Raw genomic sequence first — 27,159 nt, forward strand, 5'->3', positions numbered from 1 at the left:
TATCAGTTCACATTGCCTGTGATGGACAGAAAAGTGTCCTACCGTGGAAGCTGGTTTCCTTCATCATTGAACTGAACACATCTCTCAACTGGGTATTAGAAACACTCAGAAAAATTCCAGGGACAGGAACAATATTTGCAAGATAGGCGCCAGCCCCATGCCTGGGAAGTAAGTCAGCAGATACATCTCAACAGGTGTGAGTTACAAAATAGCTACTGCTTTAATCCCATCTTCAAATCACCCTGAGGGTGCTTTTATGGACCCTAACTGTAAACATATGGAAAAGAAGCATAAAAGAACTTCAGTAACAATAACATAAGTATGCAAGAGATATATGAAAAATGAAATTTTATTGGAGATCATGAAAGGGAGCTGAATAAATGTGGAGTGAATGAGAATACTCAACAGGATGATAAAGCTTTTACTACTAATTAACTCAAAAACAATCTCCATAGGATTTTTTATGTTTAGAAAAATAATTTAAAATTTTCCTGTGAAGTTGGAATGATTCAAATGCAGACAAGATGATTCTGAAAATGAAGGACAAAGTCATCATTCTAGAGTCAAGTTTTTTTCCTAAAGTATTTGGAATTAAGACAAGGCCAGGAATGATGGTAAAAATGTTTGCAGTTGCATGATGTGGAGGTATTATCCATTCATTACCACTATTAAAATATGAATTGACATATTCATATTAAAATAAGAATATAGCATCCCCTGGAAATGAAGGTAAATAAAGTTATGTGTTGCAATTTATCTTATACTTATGATATAATTTGTAATCTTAAGTATCTTGTAATTAAGATATATCTGCTATCTTACATTTAAAACAGTCACTATTTCTCCCCAAAATAAATTGGAGGCAAATTAGTCAAATCATGATTCACTAATATCACTTCTTAGAAAGTAATCTAGCAAAAATATCCATAGTACAGATATTCACTGGATTAAAAAAATTACTATCCCCACATCCTCGCCAGCACTTGTTGTTGTTTGACTTCATAATGGCTGCCAATCTTACTGGAGTGAGATGGTATCTTAGGGTGGTTTTGATTTGCATTTCTCTGACTGCTAGAGATGGTGAGCATTTTTTCATGTACTTATCGATTGATTGTATGTCCTCCTCTGAGAAGTGTCTGTTCAGGTCCTTGGCCCATTTGTTGATTGGGTTATTTGTTATCTTATTGTTTAATTTTTTGAGTTCTTTGTATATTCTGGATATTAGGGCTCTATCTGAAGTGTGACGGGTAAAAATTTGTTCCCAGGATGTAGGTTCCCTATTTACCTCTCTTATTGTTTCTCTTGCTGAGAAAAAACTTTTTAGTTTAAGTAAGTCCCATTTGTTTATTCTTGTATTTAACTCTTGGGCTATGGGCGTCCTATTAAGGAATTTGGAGCCCGACTCCACAATATGTAGATCGGAGCCAACTTTTTCTTCTATCAGGCGCAGAGTCTCTGATTTGATATCAAGCTCTTTGATCCATTTTGAGTTAACTTTTGTGCATGGCGAGAGAAAGGGGTTCAGCTTCATTTTGTTGCATATGGATTTCCAGTTTTCCCAGCACCATTTGTTGAAGATGCTATCCTTCCTCCATTGCATGCTTTTAGCCCCTTTATCAAATATAAGAAAGTTGTAATTTTGTGGATTGGTCTCTGTGTCCTCTATTCTGTACTATTGGTCCACCTGCCTGTTTTGGTACCAGTACCATGCTGTTTTTGTTACTATTGCTTTGTAGTACAGTTTGAACTCTGGTATCGCTATACCTCCAGATTCACACGGAAAAGGGTACACTTACACATTGCTGGTGGGACTGCAAATTGGTGTGGCCAATTTGGAAAGCAGTATGGAGATTCATGGGAAAGCTGGGAATGGAACCACCATTTGACCCAGCTATCGCCCTTCTCGGACTATTCCCTGAGGACCTTAAAAGAGCACATTATAGGGATACTGCCACATCAATGATCATAGCAGCACAATTCACAATAGCTAGACTCTGGAATCAACCTAGATGCCCTTCAATAGATGAATGGATAAAAAAAACGTGGCATTTATACACAATGGAGTATTATGCAGCACTAAAAAATGACAAAATCATGGAATTTGCAGGGAAATGGATGGCATTAGAGCAGATTATGCTAAGTGAAGCTAGCCAATCCTTAAAAAAACAAATGCCAAATGTCTTCTTTGATATAAGGAGAGCAACTAAGAACAGAGCAGGGAGGAAGAGCATGAGGAAAAGACTAACTTTAAGCAGAGACGAGTGGTGGGAGGGAAAGGGAGAGAGAAGGGAAACTGTATGGAAATGGAAGGAGACCCTCATTGTTACACATAATATAAGAGATGGTGAGGGGAAAGGGGAAAAAAAAACAAGGGAGAGAATTGAACAACAGCTGATGGGGTAGAGAGGGAAGAGGGGAGGGAAGGGGAGGGGGGGATAGTAGGGGATAGGAAAGGTAGCAGAATACAACAGTCACTAATATGGCATTATGGAAAAATGTGGATGTGTAACCGATGTGATTCTGCAACTTGTATTCGGGGTAAAAATTGGAGTTCATAACCCACTTGAATCAAATGTATGAAAGATGATATGTCATGAGTTATGTAATGTTTTGAACAACCAATAAAAAATAGAAAAAAAGAAATAGAAAAAAAATTACTATCCAAATGTTCTTATGTATTTGGGAAAGGTAGTCATAATACTGAGAGTGATCCATGTGGTTACCTGTATCAAAGTGTTTTCTTTTTGTGGCTAAGTAGTATACCATTGATTGTAAGAATAGACAATATCTTGTGTAATCTTTTACCTATTTATGGACATTTGAGTCATTTTCAATTAGGGCTTAGTGCAAAGACCACATGAGATAATGTTTTACTCTTCATGTAAAACCAAATTGCATAGTATTCTTTTCTTTAGTCATTAGTTCAGAAATTAATTATCAATACTACTGAATACTCTGGTCAGGAGCAGAATATTTTTACTGCTTTATGAACATAAAATTAACTGCATATAATGCGAATTGTTTAGTCAGTTCTGATACAGACACACATGCACAATGAAACCATCACAACCATCAAAACAGCAAAAGTTCATTACCCCCAAAAGTTAATGTGCACCTTTGAAACCCATCCTTGGTCCCCTTTATTTCCTTCTTCCATCCCTAGGCAACTTCTAATCTATTTTCTATTTCTATAGTTTGAATTCTCTAAATTTTGCATAAATGGAATCATGAAATGTACAATTTATTTTTGCTCTGGGTTCCTTCCAGCTTAATTATTTTTGCATTTCGTTTATTTTGTCATACATAGCCAAAATCCCTTGTTTCTTATGGCTGAATAGTATACTATTATAAAAATATAACACAATTAATTTAAACATTCATCTATTGATGAACATTTTGATTGTTTTTCGTTTGGAGCTAATAGAAATAAAATCTTATGAACACTTCTGTACATATCTTTGTGGGGCAATGTGCCCTCATTTCTCTCAGGTACGTAACAGTGAAATGGCCAAGTCACAGGTATATGTATGTTGTGGTTAGCTTTTCATTTCTGTACCCAAAATACCCAACAAGAACAACTTAGAGGAAGCGAAGTTTATGTGGGGTTCGCGGTTTCAGAGGTCTCAGTCTATACATGGCCGATTCCATTGCTCTGGAACCAACGTGAGGTAGGACATCATGGCAGGAGGGCCCAGCACAGGAAAGCAGCTTAACTCATGCTTGTGTGCAGAAGCAGAGACAGAATAAGGAAAGGGAGTGGGAAGAGGCAAAGGGAAGATGCTTCTTCCCAGGCAGGGCCCCCAGAGGCCCACCTCCTCCAGCCATGCCCCACCTGCCCACAGTCACCACACAGCCAGTCGTGGACTGATTAGCTTACAGCTGTCACTATCCAATCGTTTTAACTCTGAACATTCCTGGATTAACAGGAACTTTGGGGGAATATCTCACATTCAAACAACAACAATATGTAATGTTCTGTAAGATGATTGTAATTTTTTTTTAATTCCCAGTAACATGATACAAAAAGACCAAATTTTTCTACATCATTCCCAAATTGTTTGGGTCAGGATCCACATTTTAGCCATTCTAGGGTCTAAGGACATCTCATTGTTTTAATTTGCATTTCCCAAATGACAAAGGTTGTACATCTTTTTATGTGTTTAATAATTCATTTTTCTTTTTTTGGTGAAATGTTTGTTCATATCTTTTGCTCACTTTCTTACTGATTGTTGGCTAACATTACAGGTAACATTTCATCTTTAAGTGGTTGATAAATGTCACCAGTAAACCCACCTGGGCCTTGAATTATCTTAGTTTGCAAATTAAGTTTGTTTGACAGAGAAAGCACTATTCAGTTACCTATTGCTCTTTGAGGGAGCTTTCAAGGAGTTTTTTCGCTTTATCTAATTTGCCACATACTAGCATAATGTTGTCCGTAATTTTGCCTTAACACTCCTATGAACACCTAGGCTCTGTACTAACAATCTTTCCATGAATGACAATGGTACTTGAGTTCATCTCTCTTACCTACCCCCATCTATCACCTTCACCAGAGGTTTGTCAATTGTATTGATCTTTGAAAGAACCAGATTTTTATCTTGATCTCTCTTTTTATGTTCTGATTTCTTCTTTCTAGTCTTAATTTACTTCTTTTCTGTACTTTTTTTTTTTTTACTTCTACTTACTTTAGGTTTAATTTGATCACATTTCACATGTAGTCTATTTTTAAGGTAGAGCTAAGGTCACTGATTTGAATCCTTTTCTGATACACATGTGTACATGCATACACACAGAATGGTGTAGGCACTATCTTAGCTTATATGACAAGTTTTGGTAGGTTCTGCCGTAGTCCGGCTGCAGCAAAATAACCCGGGGGGGGGGGGGTGACGAGGAACTTGTGTACATTGATACAGCAGGAGTTGGAGCCCTTTATTGTAGGACAGGAGGGGTATATATACAATTCCACACAGCTTATCTTAATTAACATAAACTAGATACAGCAGTCAACCAATAAGGAATCTCCACACTTAATGGCTCACTGGTGTTTCTTCACAAACCACTCCCTCTCGCAAAATGCCAGGCCCCATCTTGACTTGTCCACAGACTCTAACAAGGTTCTGTTTCATTTTCATTCAAAATGATTTTCAATGTCCTGTTTGATTCTTTCTTTGACCCATGGATTACTTAATTTGTGCCACTTATTTTCCAAATAGTTTCAAGTTTTTTAGCTTTTTATTATTAATTTCTAATTTTATCCATATGGCCTAAAAGCATATTTTGTATGATTTGGAATTTACTTATTTTAGAATTTACTTATTTTATGGCCCAGAAATTATCTACTTTGATAGATGTTCCATGTGTACTTGAAAATAATATATAATTTGCCCTTTGTGGCAGAGGCTTTCTACAAATGTCAGTTATGTAAAGCTGATGGATAATGCTTGAGTTTTCCATATCCTCACTGATTTTTTTTCAACCTGTTCTATCAGTTAATGAGAGGTATGGAAATCTCTATTATTGTGACTTAGTCTATCCCTCCTTGCTTTTCTAAAACTTTTTACTTCATGTGCTTTGAAATTCTGCCTAAACATTCAGGATGCTTATTTTTGTGTGCTAAATTAACCCTTTATCATTATGAAGTGCCTGCCATTATTTCCAGTAATACTCTTTTATTTTTTCTGGCAGCCCTGTGAATCAAACCCAGAGACTTATGCATGCATACTGTGCAAGAAATCTACCACACTAAGCTACACCCTGGCCTTTCTTGTTAATACTCTTTCACTTAAAATCTACTTTGTTTGATAGTAATGTAGTTATATTTTGTTAAGTATTAGTAGTTAGTATTAACATGGTATATTTTCTTCTTGTACAATTAGATTTTTTTGTTACTTCATATTTAAATTGGGGTCTTTAATGAAGCATATTCTTGGATCTTGCTTTTTAATCCAATGTGATTATCTTTGCCTTTAACTGGAGAGTTTTAACTATTTGTATTTAATGTGTATATGGTATCGTTGGATTAAATCTATCATCTTGGTATTTGTTTCATCATTTCTTCATATAGTCTATATTTATGTACTCTTTTGAATTATTGAGACTCACCGGAGAGTCTTCTTAATTGGATTGTTAGTTAAAACAATTTGGTGTGTGTTTTTAGTAGTTGTTTTAGCATTTTAGTACACATTTGAACTTATACCACAGTATATGTGCAAGTTTTATACCATTCTGTGTGGTATCACTTAGGTCCTTCTTATATTTATTAGGATTTATTTTATGGCCCAGAATTTGTCTACGTTGATAAATGTCCTATATGTACTAAAAAAGAGTATGTAATTTCCCTTTGTTAGCAGAAGCAGTCTGTAAATGTCTATTAGGTAAAGTTCTCTGTTAGGTTCTCCTACCCTCTCCTCTCTCTCTTATCTGGTACTCTACCTTGGAAACTTATAACCACAATTGGATTTTCCTAATTTTCTCACCTCATTCATGGTTCTGCCTTGACTGATGTCTGAAAACTCTTGTTCCGTGCATTTTGTGTTTTGGTTTTTATTGTTGTTTCAGGTAAAAAATAAGCCTAGTCTCTGTTATCGTATCTTCCAGAGAATATTTTAACACCTTTGTTCTCATATTATTGTAAAGGAACATCAGATTTAGGATCAGAAAATACAAAATAAAAATCTAATTTGATTCTGACTGTCATTGTTCTGTCCTGGTTTGCTTTTTACTAACTATAGTGACTTTGACAAGTAATTTTATAAAGCACTTTATAACTGCCTTTCCTGTTTTATAAAGTAGGTATAGATTATTCCATATTCAACTTGTTAGATATTTAGGAAAGGAGATGAGCAATTAATTTTATAAAATTATTCTGTAATTCACAACTGAATTTTTTCTTCCAAATCTAGCGCTGTTTCCATGATTGTCTACTTTATAAGACACAATTTTGGATAGATTCTTGACAATAAAGTCTTCTAAATCCTGACATGATTTCCATATTTTTGTGCTTTTCCCCCCTTCATTCTGAACTGAATATTATTAACTCTGGATCACTCTCGAGGTATCTATATAACTTTTCATCTGGACAATGAGGTGATCTCTAGTTAATCTGGTCAAAATATCTGGGTGGAATCTGTATTTATAGGCCTGGCAGCTATATATTATTACCAACCCTACAAGGCCACCCTTGATTCTGCCTCATAAAGCAAAGTCTTTGGTAGTCTTGGTGCCTCAAAAGCGCTAAAGGATTTTTAATATACTTTGTAGAGTGTGATTGAATTTTAGTTAGTGTATTGATAAGGAAAACTTGGTAGAAACACACACACACATACAAATTCCATACGCTAAGTTGAAAATGACATTACAAACATATGCTGGGAACAAATCTTGATGGAATTCCACTCTCAGCACTTTGTCTTCTTACTTCCACTCATTCCCAGGATACTCAGATTTTTTATTGCTCTTTCTTTGAAAACAGCTCTTAGGCAAAACTTATGAAAAAATTCATAGTACTAAATATTTGCTATAAATAAGTCATTCTAGGCAATAATTTGTCCTTCTTACTTTTGGCTTCTCTGTATTTGGGGATTCAAACAAGAATGCAAGTTCTTATTTAGCTTGTATCAAAGAAGGTGTGTTTAAAACAAATGAGCTGCTATGTTTCACACTGTTATGGCTTAGATATGAGGTGTCCCCCAAAAGCTTGTGTGTGAGGCAATGCAAGAATGTTCAGGGCTGGGATGTAGCTCAGTTGGTAGGGTGCTTGCCTCACAATCACAAGGCCCTGGGTTCAATCCCCAGCACCACACACACACACACACACAAAAAAAAAATGTTCAGAGATGAAATGAGAGCCTCAGCCTAGTCAGTGGATTGATTCATTGATATGGATTAACAGGTGGTATCTATAGGCATAAAGTGTGTGGCAGAAATAAGAAGGACACCAGGGCTGTGCATTTGAGGTTTATATTTTGTCCCTGGTGAGCAGGGCTTTCTCTCTGACTCCTGGTTGCCTTGTCCTGAGCTGCTTTCCTCTATCACACCCTTGGACCAGGGTATTCTGCCTCACCCTGGGCCCAGAGCTGAGAGGTCTGCCTACCATAGCTCTGAACCTCTGAAACTAGGAGCCAAAATAAACTTTCTCTATCTACCTTGTTCTTGTCAGGTCTTTTGGTCACAGCAACTGAAAGTTGACTAAAACAGATATGATCCTGCTTCTCCTATAACTAAGTGAAAGTTTGATAATGGATATTCAACACTGATTAAGGGATTCTCAAATAGAAACAGAGAAAGTTCATTAAATTGTTGTGTTCAGGGATGTGCAAGACACAGGACTGGGAGTCAGAAAACAATTTTGTAGACCTGACACTGGCTCAGTATCCCAAAGCTCCCTTTATAGCCTTGGGTATGAGTTTCTCTGGATACAGTTTCTTCCTTTGCAGAAATGAAAACAATTAAAAGTCCAGGAATTATCTACAGCACTTAGCACAGTGAATCCACACCGAGGATGTTTGTGAATGAAAATATTCTCTTAGAGGAGATAGCAAACTTCTTTTATTTATAAACTTTTACCAAATCTCAAAGGATAAATCAAGCCCTGAATACAACAAACATGCTGATCTCCTCAGTTGAGATTTCAGGAAAGACTGACTCAAGAAGACAGCATGGAGAAGAAACAGCCTTTGTTAAAGTTGCTTAATTAAAATCTAGATCAAAGTAATTAGTTGGAAATGCTATGCCATCTCTATTTCCACCAGAGTCATGACAAAAGTTTTCTGGTTACTAAGACTATGGAGCTTGTGACTTTTCTCAGGTAAGGGGAAATTTAAAGCTAGATCAATCTTAGCTTAGATTTAACAGTAAATCTCTTTAAACACATTTTCAAAGTTTCCAAAGAAATAGTATTGGAAAGAGAATTTTCAAATGAAGTTGCTGCCTTAGGTGAAAAGTAGGCCATTTCATTTTGTCTTTATTTAGATAAAAAACTAAAAAGTAAAATTTGCTTGTTTGTTATCACTCTAATTTTCTTTTTATTGTCTGAGAAGAAAAAAAAAACATGATGGATTTGAGGGTTTTTAAATAGTTTGTGTATATTTACTGCCTCCCCTGCTTAAATTAAACTAATGGTGGTTGATAAATGAGCAGTTAACTAGTTAATAATGATACTTTGAAAACCACACCACATGGCACCAATGGCCCAGTTTGTGTGTAAACTTGTCATTACTCTGTGTTTGGTTTTTCCTTTAAAAAATTTATGTTACAGGGCTGGGGTTGTGGCCTAGTGGTAGAGCACTTCCCCAGCATGTGTGAGGCACTGGGTTCAATTCACAGCACTGCCTATGAATAAATGAATAAAATAAAGGTCCATCAACAATCACACTGGTATTTTGGGAAAGATGTTCATGGTCCTCACAATTGTACTTCTTAGGCAGTTTCCTAACTCCAGATCTGTATCTTCCTATTCCCCTATCTAAAGTTTCCACTTGTGTTCCTTATTAGGAACAATGTTTCTTTTAGCAGGCTGTTTCCATGGAAATAATTTCTTAGTATCCATGATCATATTTTTTTTTAAATTTTTTAATTTGTTTTAATTAGTTACACATGATGAGTTTTTTTAAGTGTCTTAATAAATGAATTGCCTTATGTGAAAAGCCTCTGGATCGTGATTTTCCCAAAGGAAAATATAGTATGGAATAAGTTGTCAACACTGGAGGTCAGTGGCATGCAGACTTTGCTTTAGGTAAGCCCTTCCATCAGCCAACGCATGAGGGACCTGAGGGAGAAGCCCTGCAAGTCAGGTTTCATTTAGAATTTTCCTATTGTGTCACGCTCACAGCCTTCACTCTTACTGTAATCCATTTGCTCAAAAAGTATTTTGTGGCGGGCATTATGTTGGGTACAAAGTCTTGCCTAAAACTTATTTAATTCACTTTATAAAGCTTGGTAATCATCTTCATTGTTATAAATATAAAAGGCAAGGCCACTCAACAGTTTAATAATCCTTTAGTATAAATGTTTTAATTCATCTGATTTTTTTCTAGGCATGATATAAGGCTGTTGGGATACAATGATGACAAGTATTGTTATTTCAGAATATCACAGAGTCAAATGCAGAAAGGATATAAAGGACAGAATGATCAACTTGGAGAGGTTGAGAAAGCATATCGAGGGAGGGAGGTAATATTTATCTGGGTTCTTTGATGAATAGGATAAATTTAGTCTACAGAGAGAAGAAAACAACCTATCAGGAAAAATAAACAGAGATGCTTGGCAAGTGTCATTGAAGTGGCTCAGAAAACAGGAAGAACATTAGCCATGGCAAAAACTTAGGGCACCAGGCAGGAGACAGGGAATTGAAACTGGAAAGACAAATTAGGAGAATGCTTTCAGAGGTCCAATCTGCCAAACGGAGAAGTTTAAATATTAATTCATCCTGGTTAATCAGCAGAAAATGTAGACACATGAATGACATGGTCAGATTTCATCTTTAAAGAGGTGACAGCTTGGAAAATGCTCTTGAGGAAGAGCAAATGAGAGTAGAAAGTTAGGAAATTGCTGCAACATCACAGTTGAGAGAATATCCAAGGGATCAGTGTAGGCAGGGGCATTAAGGAAGGGTAAAGTGAGGTGATTTGAGGGATTTATGATTGTATGTTGTTTTTATTTTTGCTATTATCTACTATATATTCTACAAAGACACCACTTATTTGTTAAGAAGAAAATAGAAGTTTCTATTATAGAAAAGAAAAGTTAAGTGAAAACATAAAACATCATTATCATGAAAAAAACTGGTCTTTGACAAAGCACACAGACAGTGTGTGCATTTATAAAGTCTGGCTCTCATTGTCTATTGTCCAATCCATTCATCTTTAAAGGAATTTCCTGCAGCTCAGACAGTACACCATATACGTGATCCGTTGTAAGGTGAGAAAATTATGTTAAAATTTTTATTCATATTTATTTTTGCATTTTTATCTTGAAATATAATGTAGATATTTTAAAAGTTCAGATCTGTAGTGGGGCAGAAAGATGAGGGAGCAGAGAAGGGTGTGGTTTCCAGTTGCTCCTTGACTTGGGATTTGAGCAGGAATACTGCTTCCCAGTGTGGGGGGTGACAGGGGTGAGGACAAATCATAGAGTCAGAAATTTGGGCACTTTGAACAAAGACAAGGAAGAATACCTTGGGAATCTCATAATGCCAGGATTTGTCCACCCTGCAGGAGAGGGGCAACCCCGGAAGAAAGAAAGACTGAATTTGTGAAGAAAATCTGGCACAGGGGAACCACAAGACACAGGGCAGTTTGAACTCTGATGTGATGGTGTGTGAGGGGCGCTGCGCCCTCTCAGCTGGAAAGTGCGAACCGATAGGACACCATCCTGGATCTGCCACAGGGTGGCTTTCTGATGCAGCTTTCTGCAGTGGCCAGAGAGTTCATAACAAGCACCAGCTCATTGTCCCTACATGGGCATTAAGTCTAGAGTCCTCCTGGCAGGGTGCTACCAACCTGGGCTCAGAGCGGACAGTGCCCAGGATGAATCAGGCACAGGATATGGAATGGAGCAACCTCCCCCTTTTCCTGTGGGCTTGGCAACTTGAAGGTTAGTCAGAGTGACCTCAGAAGCTGGACAGGTGGCACATTTGCATCTTGGGGTCTGACCCTGGGAAGACCACGTTGGTAGGCAGTGGAGTATGGAGAACAGAAAGTCAGTCACTTTGCCCAAGAGTGGATTTCCCAGGGATCCCCACTCTTCTCTCTAGAGCAGATGCCTCTCCACCAAGCTCTAAAGCTAGAGTCAGAACTGCAGTCAGCCACCCAAGCCTCCCATTCAGAACTGTGCATCAGCCCCACCGTGGAAGGGCATCTACTTAGTTAGTAGGGACACTACTCCAGTTGTCACCACTTTCCCAGTCACAGTGGCATTGGCAGCCAACATCCAATCCTGTCCACAGCCTGGAGCAGTCAGAGGAGACAACCCCTGCATTTTCCATCACAATTTTTTTCTTCTTTTCTTTTTTCCATTAAGTGTGAGCCTAAAGGTGAGTGTGTGTGTTTGTGTGTGTGTGTGTGTACTTTAGCTGTGCTGATTGCCTCATGGAGATATATACAGAGATAGATCTCTCTCTTGCTCTCTCTCTCTATATATAAATATATCTATAGATCTGAATCTATCTCTCTATATATCTATATATAGACATATAACTACACATCTATAGATTAATATATAGACATAGAATACATTTGTATCGATATCTATAGATCAATATTCTTTTCCTTCATTTTTATTTGTTTCCTTCCTTCTTTTTTCTTCCTAATTCATTTATGTTTTCCTTTCCTCAACCTCACTTATTGTTTGCCAGGTTTTGACTTTTGAAAGGTAGAGTATTGTGTGTGTGTGTGTACATTTTCCAAAATATAACTTATTTTAGGACACAAAGGTAGTCTTAGCAAATACAAAATAATATTATTCCATGTATCTTCTAAGATCATAATGGATTGAAATTAGAAATCAACAGCATAAAAACTTACAGAAACCACATAAACACATGAGGAATGAATGAACAATACCCTTTTAAAGGAATGAATTATAGAAGAAATGAAGGAGAAATTTTGTAAATTTCTGAACTCAAACAACAGTGATACACACATAACAAAATCTCTGGGATACTATGAAGGCCGTACTAAGAGGAATGTTAAAATATTACATTCATTCCCACACTAAAAACAACAACAACAATTGGAAGATCCAAAATAAACAATCTAATGCTACATCTCAATGCCCTAGAAAAGCAGGAAAAAAATAATTGCAAAACCAGTCTTCTACTGGTTTTATGTTTTATAATGTTGAGGTAAATTTCTTCCAAAACCAACAGAAGACTGGTTTTGGAAAAACTATGATCAAAGCTGAAACTAGTGAAACTAGTGAAATAGAGAATAAAAAAAAGAATATAAAGGATCAATGCAACAAAGATTTGGTTCTCTGAAACAATAAAGAAGATTTATAAACCCTCTAGTCAAACTAACCAAAAGAATGAGAGAGAAATGATATTGACACATTTATAGGCACATAGGACCTAACCAAATTGAACCAAGGATATAGAAAATTTAAAGTGACCAATATCAAGCAATAAAATTGATGCTGTAATAAAAACTCTTTCAATAACAAAAGTCCAGAACCAGATAGATTTTCTACCAGACTTTCAAAGAAGAACTGACACCAATCCTTCTCAAATTATTGAGGTTTATGAATTGTAACATAGGTATATACCCCTCTGACTTTGGATGAGGGAAGGGTGTGAATGTAGGTAAAGGGGATATAAGGAAACTCTTCTATTTTCTACTCAGATCTGTTGTATACCCAAAACTTCTTTAAGAGTAAAGTCTAACTCTATATCTGATGGGGGGAGGTGATATCCAGAATATATAAAGAATTAAATTGCTTGATAAAATATTGGCAAACTATAGGCAACAACACATTAAGAAGATTGTACACCATGATCAAGTTGAACTTATGTCAGAGATGCAACATTTTTTCAATATATGTAAATCCATAAATATAATTCATCAAATAAATAGAATCTAGGACAAAATCATATGATAATCTCAATAAATAAATACATACATACAAAAATCTTTGACAAAATTAAGCATAGAAATTATTGCATCTATATTCATCAGGGATATTGGTCTGCAGTTATCAGGTTTGGGTACCTCCTCTGACACATCATTACCACTTAGTCCATAGTTCATATTCACTTTTGGTACCGTATATTCTGTGTGTTTTGGAAAATGCATAATGACATGTATGTATGACTCTAGTTTCATACAACAGTTTCAGGCCCTAAAAATCTCTGTACTCTCTTATTTATCCCTCACTCCACCCCACACGCCTTCAACCACTGATTCTTTTTTTTACCGGTTCCACAGTTTTGATTTCTCCATAATGTCACATAATTGGAACCTATAACATGTAGCTGTTTTGTATTGGCTTCACTTAATAGTATGCAATGAATGTTTCTTCACGTCTTCTCATGGCCTGACAGCTCATTACTTTTTAACACTGAAGCAGTATCCCATTGCCTAAATGTATCACAGTTTATCCATCTACCTACTGAAGGGCATCTTGGTTGCTTCCAAGTTTTGCTAATTAGGACTAAAACTGCTATAAACATCCATGAGTGGGATTTTGTGCAGAAAATAAGTTTTCAACTCCTTTGTAAAAATAACAAGGAATATGACTGGTGAATGGTATGGTAAGCATATGTTCAGTTTCATAAGACAATGGCAAACTGTCTCCTTCTAAAGTCACTGTATTAATTCACAGTCCACACGCACTGAGGGGGAGTTCTTATTGCTTCACAATCTGGTCAGCATTTGGTGGTGTTAGTATTTTGGATTTTGTCCATTTTGATTGATGGGTAGGGGCCTGTCATTGTCTTTTAATGTGAAAAATCTCAAATGACATATGTTGAGCATCTTTCCATAGGCACACCTAAGGAGAAATTCAAGTTACTAGAGTTTGGAAGATCTAGAACCTATAGAGATACAGCAATGGAATTTCCTGGTTTTAACCAACTTTATAATCACAGATTCTCATATTTTAATATCCTTTTGTATGTGATACATTTAAATTTTTTAGAGTCAACCTGGTTTTCACTGAATTGAATAATATGAATCTTGGTTTCAAACCAAACTGCTTTCTTTTAGAAATATATTCCATATTTTAGAACATTTAAAGATACATTCAGAAATCATAACAAGCATAACGTCTACAAGATTCTATAATCTTGAAGACATTTAATTTAGGGCACAAAAAATGGAACTCATAAGGAAAGAAATTTAATCTTTGAGAATGGTGAATTTTGCAAGTTTTGCCAAATAATAAAGATTGAGTTTAATTTATGAGGCAGCTCATTTATTATTTTAGCATCACTTAATTTGCAGTTCAACAGAGTCATAGTGAATAAAGTGAAATGAGGTTCTTGGTCACCAAGTTAAATAAAATTTGTACCCCAAACACAATTCACAGTTGTCCTACTTCCATGAAAACTGACATCAGCAGAAGATGCTAATATTCAAATACAGAAGGTGAAAATAAAGGTGTATTTTCCTGGTGTCATTTCTTCCTACCACTTACACTGCCAAATAAGCAATCTGATTTCTTTTTGTTTGCAATTCACCTACTTATTTGGCATAAAGTAATTCCAACAGGTTATTTTATAATTAATTTAATTAAATTTAAATAATTTAAACAACTAAATGATTAATTTAAAAAATCATTTCAAAATACTTTAGAATATTTATGAAAGTAAAAACCCCAAATGTTGCCATCGCATACCATATTTATAGTACGTAGGTTATGTAGACACATACGAATTTATAAACCTAAGCTTCAATAAATAATAAAAATGTAAGTAAGTCTCAGATTTTGCAAAATCCTTGAGGTAAGTTTTGGACTTCTATAAAAAAGTCTAATGGCAGGAGCAAGGGAGAGGTCAATTCAATTTTAGCTAGAAGAATTAATCACTTAAAAATATAGATGATCCAATGTCTTCCAGGTACCAAACGGCAATTCACCCTGGATGTGAAGTATGATTTACTTTTTGACGAAAGGACTCAACTTCATGGTAGTAAAGAATCTACATAAAATAGATCAACTTGTCTGCATTTTCCATATGGCTGCACTGATTAGGCAAAAATCAATTAAACCGAAAGATGAATTTTATGCAAAAGAACAAAATGTGATTTTTCAAGTTTGGAACATACTCAAGACTTCTCTTTTCCAACACCACATGAGTGTGTGTGAATGCATACGTGCACTTTTCCTTCATACGCATACACGTTAGCTTCCTCTCAGTTTTCTGCCTCAAAAGGAGAGAGTCTCTGACAAAGTGTGGCTCATCCCTCATAGGGAAACTCTTGAGAAGCCACTTGAAGGGGCTGCTGATGCATAGTGCCTCCCCACCACAGGCAAAGAGGACGCGGAAGGGACTGCCATTATCCACATGAGTAGTTAGTCCATCACTCTCTCAGGGACCTTTACCTAACAAAATCTCCATCCTTGATCTTAAAGGAAGGCCATTTCTCTGGAGAGTACTATGTAGAACAGATATGTGTCCCTGCCACAAAGGAACAGGACTATAGTTGAGGGCTGCGTTAACACATTGACAGTGTGTGCACATGTGTGAGGGTGTGTGCAGATAAGTTCAACCAGTTCTAAATATATCAAAACAAACGTGCTGCATTTTAGAGAGCACAGCATTTTTCACAGTAACATGTGAATTATAATATTTTTTTTGTTTCTACATGCCCATAAGTGCCTTTTGACAGATTTGTACATGAAATATTTATATTTCAGTATGGAGGTCAAATACTGAATGCTTTTGCTTGACTTTTCACCCTCCCTCAGAGATAGGAGGTAAACACTGGACCTCAATCCCACCCAACATAAAAACTACAAGTGTGATAGCTACAAAAATTATCAGCCTTCAACAACAAAAATATTCAAATCTCAGCAAAGGTGAATACTAGAGAAATCTCAAATATATAGGACCAGAAACACTGCAAGTAAGCTTCAAAGAGTCTTTATCATACAAATCACAGAGCAGAGGGAAAATGTATCTCTTCTGAGATTTCTACTCTGTGAAGAGGCTGAGGTTTGAATCAGTGATACCTGTGTGATACAAGGAACACCTGTACTCAGAAACTAAGGTCCGAAGGCTTTTATAAAAGGCTAGGGATTCTTCTGGGATATGGAATCAGCCTGAAGGGACACTTTCCAAAACAGGCTACAAATAGTCCCACACAAAATGTATTTCCATCAAAAATGCATGACCAATGTGATTCTACAGCATGTACACTCAGAAAAATGAGAAATTATATCCCATCTATGTATGATATATCAAAGTACATAAATGTATTCTATTGTCATGTATGACTAATTAAAATAAATTTTAAAAATTATAAAAAAGTGAATCATAAGTTAAAAGTTATAAAACTTAATGGAAAATAAGAAATCATAAGTGAAAGTAAGCAAGTACAATGATAGTAAAAGTACATCTAAAATTTGAAATAATAGAATTATTCAAAGACTCTAAAAGTAACTTTTGCCAAAATTATTAAAATATGAAATAAACCTTAAAGAGACATAAAAAAAGACATCGTGAGAAAAGAATGGGCATATATGGGGAAATTAAAAAGAGCTCTTATAAATGAAAAATAGTGCCATTGCAACAAAAAAGGAAACCTCAGCAAATGAGTTAAATTGCATATTAAACACTAGAAAAGAGATTGAATAAATGTACAACACTAAGGAAATTATGTACAACACTAAGGAAATTATGTTGCATCAGAGAATGCATCAGAGAAAATAATGTTCCAGAGAGATATAATGTAAAACTTACAGACTCGGAAAGCCAAAAGTTGAATGTTTTCTCTAATATGCAGAAACTAATCCAAAAAAAAAAGGGGGGGGGGACAGATACAGAGACAGGCTGAGAGAGAGATAGAGAGAGAAGGAAAATGGTAAGATTCCATTAAAATAGAAGAAAATCATTGGACAAGATGAAGGGAACTGAGAACGAGGGAGAAGAGACAAGATAGAGGAAGAACACTGAACGAATGTCACCTAACTCTCTTATGTACATACATGAATATACCACAGTGAATCTCACCACTATGTACATCCATAAGACACTAACTAAAAAAAGAAAAAAATAAACTAAAAATAAATAGAAAATCAGTATAGTAGAGGAAAGGGAATGGGGCGGGGACAGGGGCAGCAAAGGGAAATACTTGAGACTGAATTAGAGCAACTCATATTCTTTGGTTTTATAATTATGTCAAAATTAAGCCTAATGTTATGTATAATTAAAAATAATTAATAAAAAATGGGTTGGGTCAGTAGTAGAGTGTCCTGGGTTTAATACCAAGTACCAGAAAAAAGTAAACCAATCAATAAAACTGTTCAGTAGGAACAAGTAGCTACAACTCTACTTAAAACCCTACCCTCAGATGATTCTGAGAATTTAAATTCTCTGTTATACATGGCCTAATATCAGGCTGTAATAATTCCAGTGCAATCAGGAATGGAACAAGAATGGTGGGGGGCAAAAAGTATGATCAAAGAAAGAGAATAACAACAGCAGAATAGAGAACAGACCAGGGAAAAGATGTTTTTAACAATGCACCTGGTAAAGACTGAACTTCCTGCTAAGATAAAATTATAAACTAACATCAGTGAAAGGTACCACAGAACACATATATAATCATCATAATCCAGTTAGCTATTCCATTAACTCTCCCAAAATCTAATTCCAAAATGTGGGGCTGTATTTCCAAATTAATCTTTGAGTTTTCTTTACAAAGTCCAAGTCAAGAATCTTTTCAGCCATTAAGAAAACTGACAATTTTAAGTTTGTTCTCCAGAAAAAAAATGAACAACATAAGCTAAAAACAAAACACAAAATCACATTTTTAGAAGAGTCAAAATTTAACAGTTAAATGTAAGAAAATATTTACATGCAAATTAAACAAAAATAGTGACAAGTCAATAATTTTATTCTATATTTATCCAAGTGAATGTTATAATTTCACACTATAATCCTAGGATAGAGTATGAATTGCTGTAGATTCATTATTTTTGACAAACTTATAAAGCATCATGATGTGACCCAGTTCACATTATTCTTTCACAGCCCAGTCCTAAAATAGACGAAAAAGAAAAATATGTGACACCATTTTCCCCAAGGAACTCTTGTTTTTTCCCTTTGACACTCAAATTTTTCTCTATTGAAATTCTATTCCACTTGTCAATATTCTGTTCTTTAATTGTCCAATGATTAAACTTTTCCATATTCTCATCTATCAAAACTACCAATGTTGACTTCAAAAAAAATTTTCTTCTATTTAAAAATTGAGGTTTTCATTGCAGCCAATGTTTCCCATACCTAAATTGTATTATAGGGTGGTTTACAACATCATATAAACAAGAAGGAATAGCAAGACATGTCATAATGACTGAGGATACAAAATTGTTTCTGCTTAGACTATAAAGGATACTGGAAAACAATAATTTTTATTAGTGTTTGCATGTACACATGACTACTTTGTTCTCATTAAACCTTATCAGGTAAAGATGTTAGGTAAAATGCTGTTAACTGTATTTAGCATAATTCTGATATTAATTGAACACATTCTGTTTACCCGCCACCATAAAAGAATGTTAATTTCTCATGAGAAATCTGTGAACTTGAGGTTATATTTAATCCCCCTTTTCTAGATGTAGAAATTGAGGCAATAGAAGATAGACAACCTTTTAGGATCAACAGTAACTTAACAAGTAACAGTATGCAGCTTTCCATCCAGGGATTCTAGATCCTGCATTAGCTACCACTCTACCACCATGCCATCTCTTAGGGCTAGATTATGCAATCCATGCTCATGGAGGAACTGAGATTTCAAATGACTGAACCAGAGGTCACTGACCTCAGACAGACAATACCCCAGTCACATCTGGCCTACAGATGTGGTTTGCTTTATTTTGTCCTAGGTTGTCTTTTTTCAGAACTGTGAAATAATAGATGCATAACAGGAACGAGATTTTACATACAATATCAATTTACAGCATCTCTTGAGACTTCAGAAGATCTGGCAACACAGCCACACTCCGAAATAGGAAAAAAGGGAAGGCAAAAGGAGGAGGTTCAGTGGAATATATTTTACCTTACTCCCTTTAATTAAATCTCCTGAGAACAAACACCTGCTCTCACTTATTAAAGATGGGGCACTTCCTTGGCTTTGATTTGCCTTCCCACTCCTGGCTTACCTGAGTCAATTGGCAGGTATGCAATTTGAAGTTCTGCCTCTAACTTGAAAACATAATTTTGATTTATTGAGAAGAGTGACAATGTGACTACAAGCCATGACACCAGCCTACACGAAAGAATGCATTAATAATGCTGTGATGGTTAATTTATGCCTCCCAAAATTCACATATTGAAATTCTAACCACCAGTTTCTCAGAATGAGACCTTATTTGAAGAAAGAATCTTTACAGACATGATTAAGTTAAAATGTTCTAACTAGATTGAGCTTTAATCCAATGTCACCAAAAATAATAAGAATAAGATTTGGAGACAGATATCCAGACAGTCACACAGGAAGGATATCATCTTACTGCAAAGATAGGCAAGAGACTTCTACGAGCTGAGAAACACAAAAAATTACCAGCAAAACACATGAGCTCAGAGAATCATGTAGAACAGATTCCCCGTCAAAAGGAACCAAACTTGATGACGTGCGTGATCTCAGCCATTTACTCTCTAGAACTGTGAGACAATAAATTTTTGTGGTTTCAGCCACTCCATTTGTGATGCTTTGTTATGGCAGCCCTAGCAAACTAGTACAAATGCCATGCATTAGGATTCAGAACTCGCTGGGTTTTGTTTAAAGATAGGAAATAATTAATCTTTAGTCTTGGATTACAGATCCAGACTCTGACAGTGTCTCATCTCTCTCTAAATAAGTGAAAACTCCACTAATTTCTTCAGACACCTAGATTAGCATTAGCAAAATACTCTTCCATAGCCCAAAGAAGGGAGCAAAAGAAAGCCAACCCCAGTCAATCTGCTCAGAAAGGGCCAAGGCATAGCTGTCCTGTCCTAGAACTGTGGGTCTCCTGTGCTCTGAGACAGCTTCCTCCTGAGTGCCAGCCACTCCCTGCTCAGGAGATGTATTTGGAAGTTGCATTAACTCATTCAGATCTCTAGTGCATACTTTAGAGTGATTCACTAGCTTGGAATTCTCTAAGACTAGCCCTAAGTTATGCTTAACACTACCCTAAGGGTTTGAAGCAGTTAATGTAGCTTTTAAAGCAGTCACCTTTAAATACACAATCTGCCAGATCCAGAGGAACCCTAGCAAATAAGTCTGCATAGACAGCCTCTTCTGGGGACAGAAGAGAAGTGGACTCTCAGGAAGATGGTGAGCACTTCACCATTCTGACTTCACATCACCAGAAAAACTCCAAAAAGGAGGCAAGATAGATGAGTGACCTCACCTCACCTTGATTAGCAGAACCAAAGTGAGGCTAAGGTCCTCCCTTTGTCCTGCCCCTTGCAGTTATCAAAAGAGCAAACTTCCCTGAAGCACAAACAGCAATATCCTGCTTTTCAAAGGACTGTTCAACCATCCTTAGGTGCATGTGCAAACACCCCCAAGTTTGATCTATAGTAATCTAGGAGAAGCCTGCTTAAGACCTCATAGATATACTTATGTCTCATATTTAATTAAAAACCGGGGAACAAGTATTTGGGGCAGTGCAATGAGTGCAATGGGCAAGGCACAGGAAACTGTCAATCATCCTTTGCTTAGCATAAAATATTCCTAGAAAAAATGCCTACCAAAGGGGAACAAAGAACTCAGAATCCATATAAGCCCAGACCCCTCTAAATTCACTGGCAGATGTCTTTGTCATGTCCCTATTGCAAGGCTACAGTGTATCTTCCTCCAATAAACTCTTAACTGCTTCAGTTTTCTTGGTGAAATCTCTGCCCCACCTACCAGCCATCACCCAGGTACCATGACAACAATTATTTCTGTGGCCTCACCCCTGGGAAAAAGATGCATATGTGCATTCCATTTGTATCTTAATATTATACAGGAAGGAAAGAGAGGGTGATTCAAACAACATCAAATAAAAAATAATATTAACCTCAAAAAGGCTAAAAACCTCATATACTGATTTTAAGCTTCATTAATTCTTAAATTTATATATCCACCACTAGATGCTTTGTGTCCTCGCTGTCCTGCTTTCCTTCCTGCCTTACATCTATTTTCAAAAATTACTCTCCCTTGTGCTAGAAAATAGTCCATTAAAAATGGCCTCAAGGTACTCTCAAGAGAAATCAGTAAGTGAATGAGTGAAGCAGCGCAGTCGGAGGAAGAAGCTAGGATAAGATGCAGTTTTAGGAGAAGTCAAAAATAAGCTGGATCCCACGGGTGGCTCTGGAGTCTGAGTGATAGTACAGTTTGAACTGCCCAAGCAAGGAAGCTAAGCTTTCGCATCCCTGTACCAGTCAAGCACTGGCTCAGACATCCGCAGGGTAGGAACACATCACTCCCAGGGATCTTCAGGCACAGTGATGCCCAAGGCAATCCTCTGGAGCCAGATCTCCTAAGAGCCACCAGCAATAAACTCCTGTAACAGCTGAGGACAGGGGCTCTGAGGTTGGGGACTGAGCCTGGTCAGGGAGATCCCAGTGGGGCATTAACAGCCTCTAACTCAACCGTCAGCAAGTTTACTTAGTCCCTAGAAGACTGGGAGATATATTTAGATATAAATCACAGACCCCACCCTGCAGTACTTAAGTCTATTGAGAAGGTAGGAAAATCATGTGTAAAAGATAAACAGTGAAAATAGACCCCTTTTACATAACCTACCATATTAAGCCTGACAATTTCTGAATGGATTACAATAAAAAATTTTATTTGGGGGTTTATCTCAAATGGGTTTAGATATCACATGTAAAGAAATAGAATGTTCAACACTAATTTCCTCACAAAGTAATGGATACATTCAAGCAAGAGCAAACCATCATTTGAATAAATGTTAATTTTTGAAGGTTGAAAAGTATCTTAGAAACAGTTATCTACGTAGATTTGATTTAAATAGAGTTCTCTCACTCAAATATGCCAAACATCTAATGATATTGAAGAATATTTTACAAAACTATCATTTGCATGTGTTTCCCGAATTTCATTTCCCCTTCCTTTTCTCAAGCATATGTGCATTCCATTTGTATCTTAATATTATAGAGCATCTCAGGTCCTATAATTAATTTTTTCTATAGAAGAATAAACATGAAAATATTCCTCCCTCCTGTTCTATATACATATACACCACACATTTGCAAAAGATTATCTTACAAGAAAGTATTTTTGAGTAGAATTATACATTAAGTTCAGTCAACTGTCATATGGTATCCAAGTCCATTTGAGTGACAAATCTGTCTTAAAGAGTTGTAAAACCTATAATCACAATTTTTCTGAAAAAAAAAAATGAAAAAAAACACATTATTTTATGGTACGTCAATAAAAAGGCCAGGCCTAAACTTTAGCAGAAGACTAATATTTACCATTGAGAATGTTCCTGATGACTTCTCAAATCTTTAGTTTCACATGTAATAATGATAAAAGTTTGCCACCATGAGTTTTTCTCTCCAAAAAATTGGTAGTTGTGTGTCAAATATTACAGAGTATGTGTGATGAATTGCACAAACACCTTCTACTCAGGTACATGATATTTAGTGGAAGGAAGAATAAATAATGACAAAGATTTTGATCTGTGCTACATGCAAAGTAAAGTATATGGATGGCATAGTTTTTCAAGAGAACATTTTCCTCTTGCTTGGAAGATGAACATTCTGACAGTGTGACATGGAGCTGTCCTTCCAGAGTGCTCCAATCCAGATCAAAGCTGCCTTCCATACCAATAATGCTCTCTGGCCACATTCAAACTTCCTTGACTGCTGGATGCAAAATCAGATCTATAATCCAAACTGTAATGATTTCAAAGCAATTTAAGGATTTTACAGTTTATGCTTATGGTCACATAGGTCATTTTTTCCCCTGGCATTCATCATTTCAAAAAATAAAACCAGATTAAAAATTCAAGTACAAAAAAAATCAACAAGCAATTGCTAATTTAGGAAGGCATACCTCTAAGTTATCCTCTTATTGTTGCCAAAAGAAAAGATGAAAAGAAAAATCCATGAACTTGAAGTACCTTTTTAAAGAAAGACTGGTAACCTGGCTTACTCAGAATGAACCAAACTAAGACAAACTACTTTAAGGTAATGTGGTCAAATTCTTTGCAAAAAAAAAAAAAAAATAAGAAATTCTAGATGCAAATCAGTTATTCCCTCAAAGTAGCTTCTTAGTAAACTATACATCCACTCCAATGGCGTTAGCATTTTTACTTTTAAAAAAGTGTGGGGTACTTGCCTTAGGGTCCGTTTATCCTTGGATCTAGAATGTACCCCAAACACTCACATGTTGAAGACTTGGTCCCCAGTGCAACAATGTTTACAGATGGACTTTTAAGAAGTGATTAGATCATGAGGTCTCTGACCTCATCAATGGATTAATCTATTGATAGATTCCTAACTGAACAGAGCATTGGAAGTTATTGTACGCTGTAGGAGGTAGAGGAAGTAGGTCACTGGGGGCATGCCCTGGTTCCCAACCCCTTTCTCTCTCTTTCTACCTGCTTTTCTGCATAAGGGGACTCTTCTTCTATGAGATTGGCAGCTGTGTTTCACCACAAGATCTCTGCCAGGATGTTCTGCCTCACACAACTCAGAAACCATGGAGCCAAGTGACCATGGACCAAAATCTCTGGACCCATTAGTCAAAATTAATCTTTTCTCCTCTTTATTGTTTTTCTCAGATATTTGTCATGGTGACAGAAAGCCAGCACTGTTATTTTGTTTTTTTTTTTTTTTCTGGTGGTAAATCCTTATAAGGGGAGTTTTGCTTTAAAAATAGCACAAAGAATTGTGAGATAAGTTTAGAGGATAAGATGAAAAATTACATTTAATCAGTAAAAGAAAACAGAGTCACACACCAAAAAGCTATAAATACTGTTTTTATAGACATGTAGAATATATTACAAAATGCTCATAGTTGTAATAAGTGTACATAAGTGGACACGATTTGTTTTAGTGATTCTTAATTCTCTAAAGATTTTGAAAAATTATTTCTCAGCATGTTTCTTAAGGCATGAAAAATCCCTCTGAGAATCCCAAATGTGTCAACTTGCATGAAAGAAAGAGGTCAGGAATATAATTCTTTCCACAACTGCATTTATCAATATTAAAATTACCACACTGTCTCCAGAAGATAGCTGTGAACTATGTGTACCCTTGATGGTCTAGTTGCTCTCTAATTCCATTAGTCAGGGCCCAGTTTCTCTCAGTCCCTGTCTTTAATGAATGTGAATCATGGGTTCACAAGCTGCATTGACTCTATTCCAAGAAAAACAAGTTCATCTTTGTGGTCAGAGGTGGCCTTGCTCATTAGTGGAGGTCATATTTATAAGTAATGAAAATAAAATGCTGAGATATCAATAGATTTGGTAACTATTATAGATGGTGACTCTCTCTTATTAGACATGTCTGGAGATGATTTGTCTTCAGTAATATAGAAGGATTATGATATGCCAGTCAATGATGTTGTTGGGAATTTTTAAAAATGGTTATCTACTTAGAAGTTCAAAGCATCATGCTAGAAAAAATTGTGATATTTGCCCAAATATTAACATTATTATCAAAGTATAGCTAGGAGGTTTTTCACTCCATCATCAAGATAAAGCTTTATCCCCCAGGGATAAAACTGTAAATGTCAAATAGGAGTTTAAGTCTTTGGAGTATATATATTCCTACAATTGCAGGGCAGTATTTGCATGTTCATGTGTGTGTGCACAAGGGAGAAGAAGAAAAAATGTCAACATTTTTCTATATCTTTGGAAATGAATAAGATAAAACATATTTCAATATGAATAAGATACTTGTCTTATTTTCCCCTCCAACAATTTTCCACTTCAATTTATGGGTACTAAAGGTTGAACCCCACTAAGAGTTTCCTTTATAGGGTTATTTTCTTGTGTTTAAGGAAAAACAAAATAAATTATGTGTCATTAATTAATAATTCACTGAATATATACCAGATATACATGGAAGTTAACTTTTTGACAACCTCTGTTTCTTTCTTTATGATTTCCATAGTTATTAAAAGAACTCATCCATTATTTAAATCACTCAGATTCAATTAATCATGAAGTGTCCTTGAAAAATAAAGGAATAAAATATCTATTTGTGATAAATAAAAGATATATATTATATATTACACATATATATCCTGATATATATAAATGACTTACAATAAAATGACTGTTATTAACAAAAAGAATAAGAATGGAACAGATCAATAGCCAAGAGTTTGAATATCATATGCACCCAGTCAAAAGAGATCCTTCAATGAAAAGACAGTGTGTGATATTTTGTTTTGTATTTAGATTACAACTTCAGGAATAAGATTTACTGCTGGGGATATAGTCCAGCAATAGAGTGATTGTCTAGCATGTACTAGACAATTGATCCTAGGCTCAATCCCAAGTACCAGAAAAAAAAAAACAAAAAGAGTCATTAGCTCAGTTTGTCATTACATCCATAACTCATTCTGTATGTAGATGATAAGCAAGAATGTCACAGACTAGGTAGAGAATGCAGACATAAAAAGTAATGCATAAGAAAAAAAATGCCCTTTCTCCATTTTCTATGACCCCAAGCTAGGAAGATATGGTGAATAAGATCAGGCTTTTCCATAATGAGATTGCATACTAATTCTTCCAAATTTTAGTAATCTCTTCTTGGGCAACTCTTATAACCTCCTGTATTCCAGTTTACTATCTTCTAAAATCAGAATTATGACATAAATATAAATGTGAAGATTAACATAAAAATTCACTTGTAGTATTTCTCAGAAGACTTCTGACTGACACAATTATCCCATTGTAGTTTCCTATCGTTTTCATTTTCCTTTAATTTTAGGAGATAATTATTGTATGTTACAGTCACAACAATGAATTCTCAGGCAAATATGCTAGGATTTGGTTATTATTCTGTCATTTAACACCTCTGACTATGGTTAACTCTATGTCTAGAGTTTGGTTATTATTTGGTTATTATTCTGTCATTTAATATCTGATTATAGTTAACTCTATGCCTATCTCTAAGCATACTTCACTAGTAAAATGGAAGTAAAAAGGAGCTATTTTTAGGGATATAATTAGTATTCAATTAAGTAATATAAGTAATCAATGTAAGCATGTCTAGCACATAACAAGCACTAAGCAAGTGTTGACTATTATTTTCACATACAGACAGGAAAATAGCAAATCCTAAGAAATTATAGCATTGTATTGAAAACATCCAGGTGATGATACTTAATCCCTATGTATTCCCCTGATATCTATGAAAAGTTGCATTTTAAACATAGTAACAATAACTATAGTCAAGGCCAATTCCAAACATTATTCTCCATTTCTCCAAGGAATGTCCTTAGAGCCAACCTTGAGAGTAGAGTGCATCTCTTCATTCATTATCCC

The sequence above is a fragment of the Marmota flaviventris genome, chromosome 1 (genome assembly GCF_047511675.1).
Source record: "Marmota flaviventris isolate mMarFla1 chromosome 1, mMarFla1.hap1, whole genome shotgun sequence".
NCBI classification, from domain to species: Eukaryota; Metazoa; Chordata; class Mammalia; order Rodentia; family Sciuridae; genus Marmota; species Marmota flaviventris.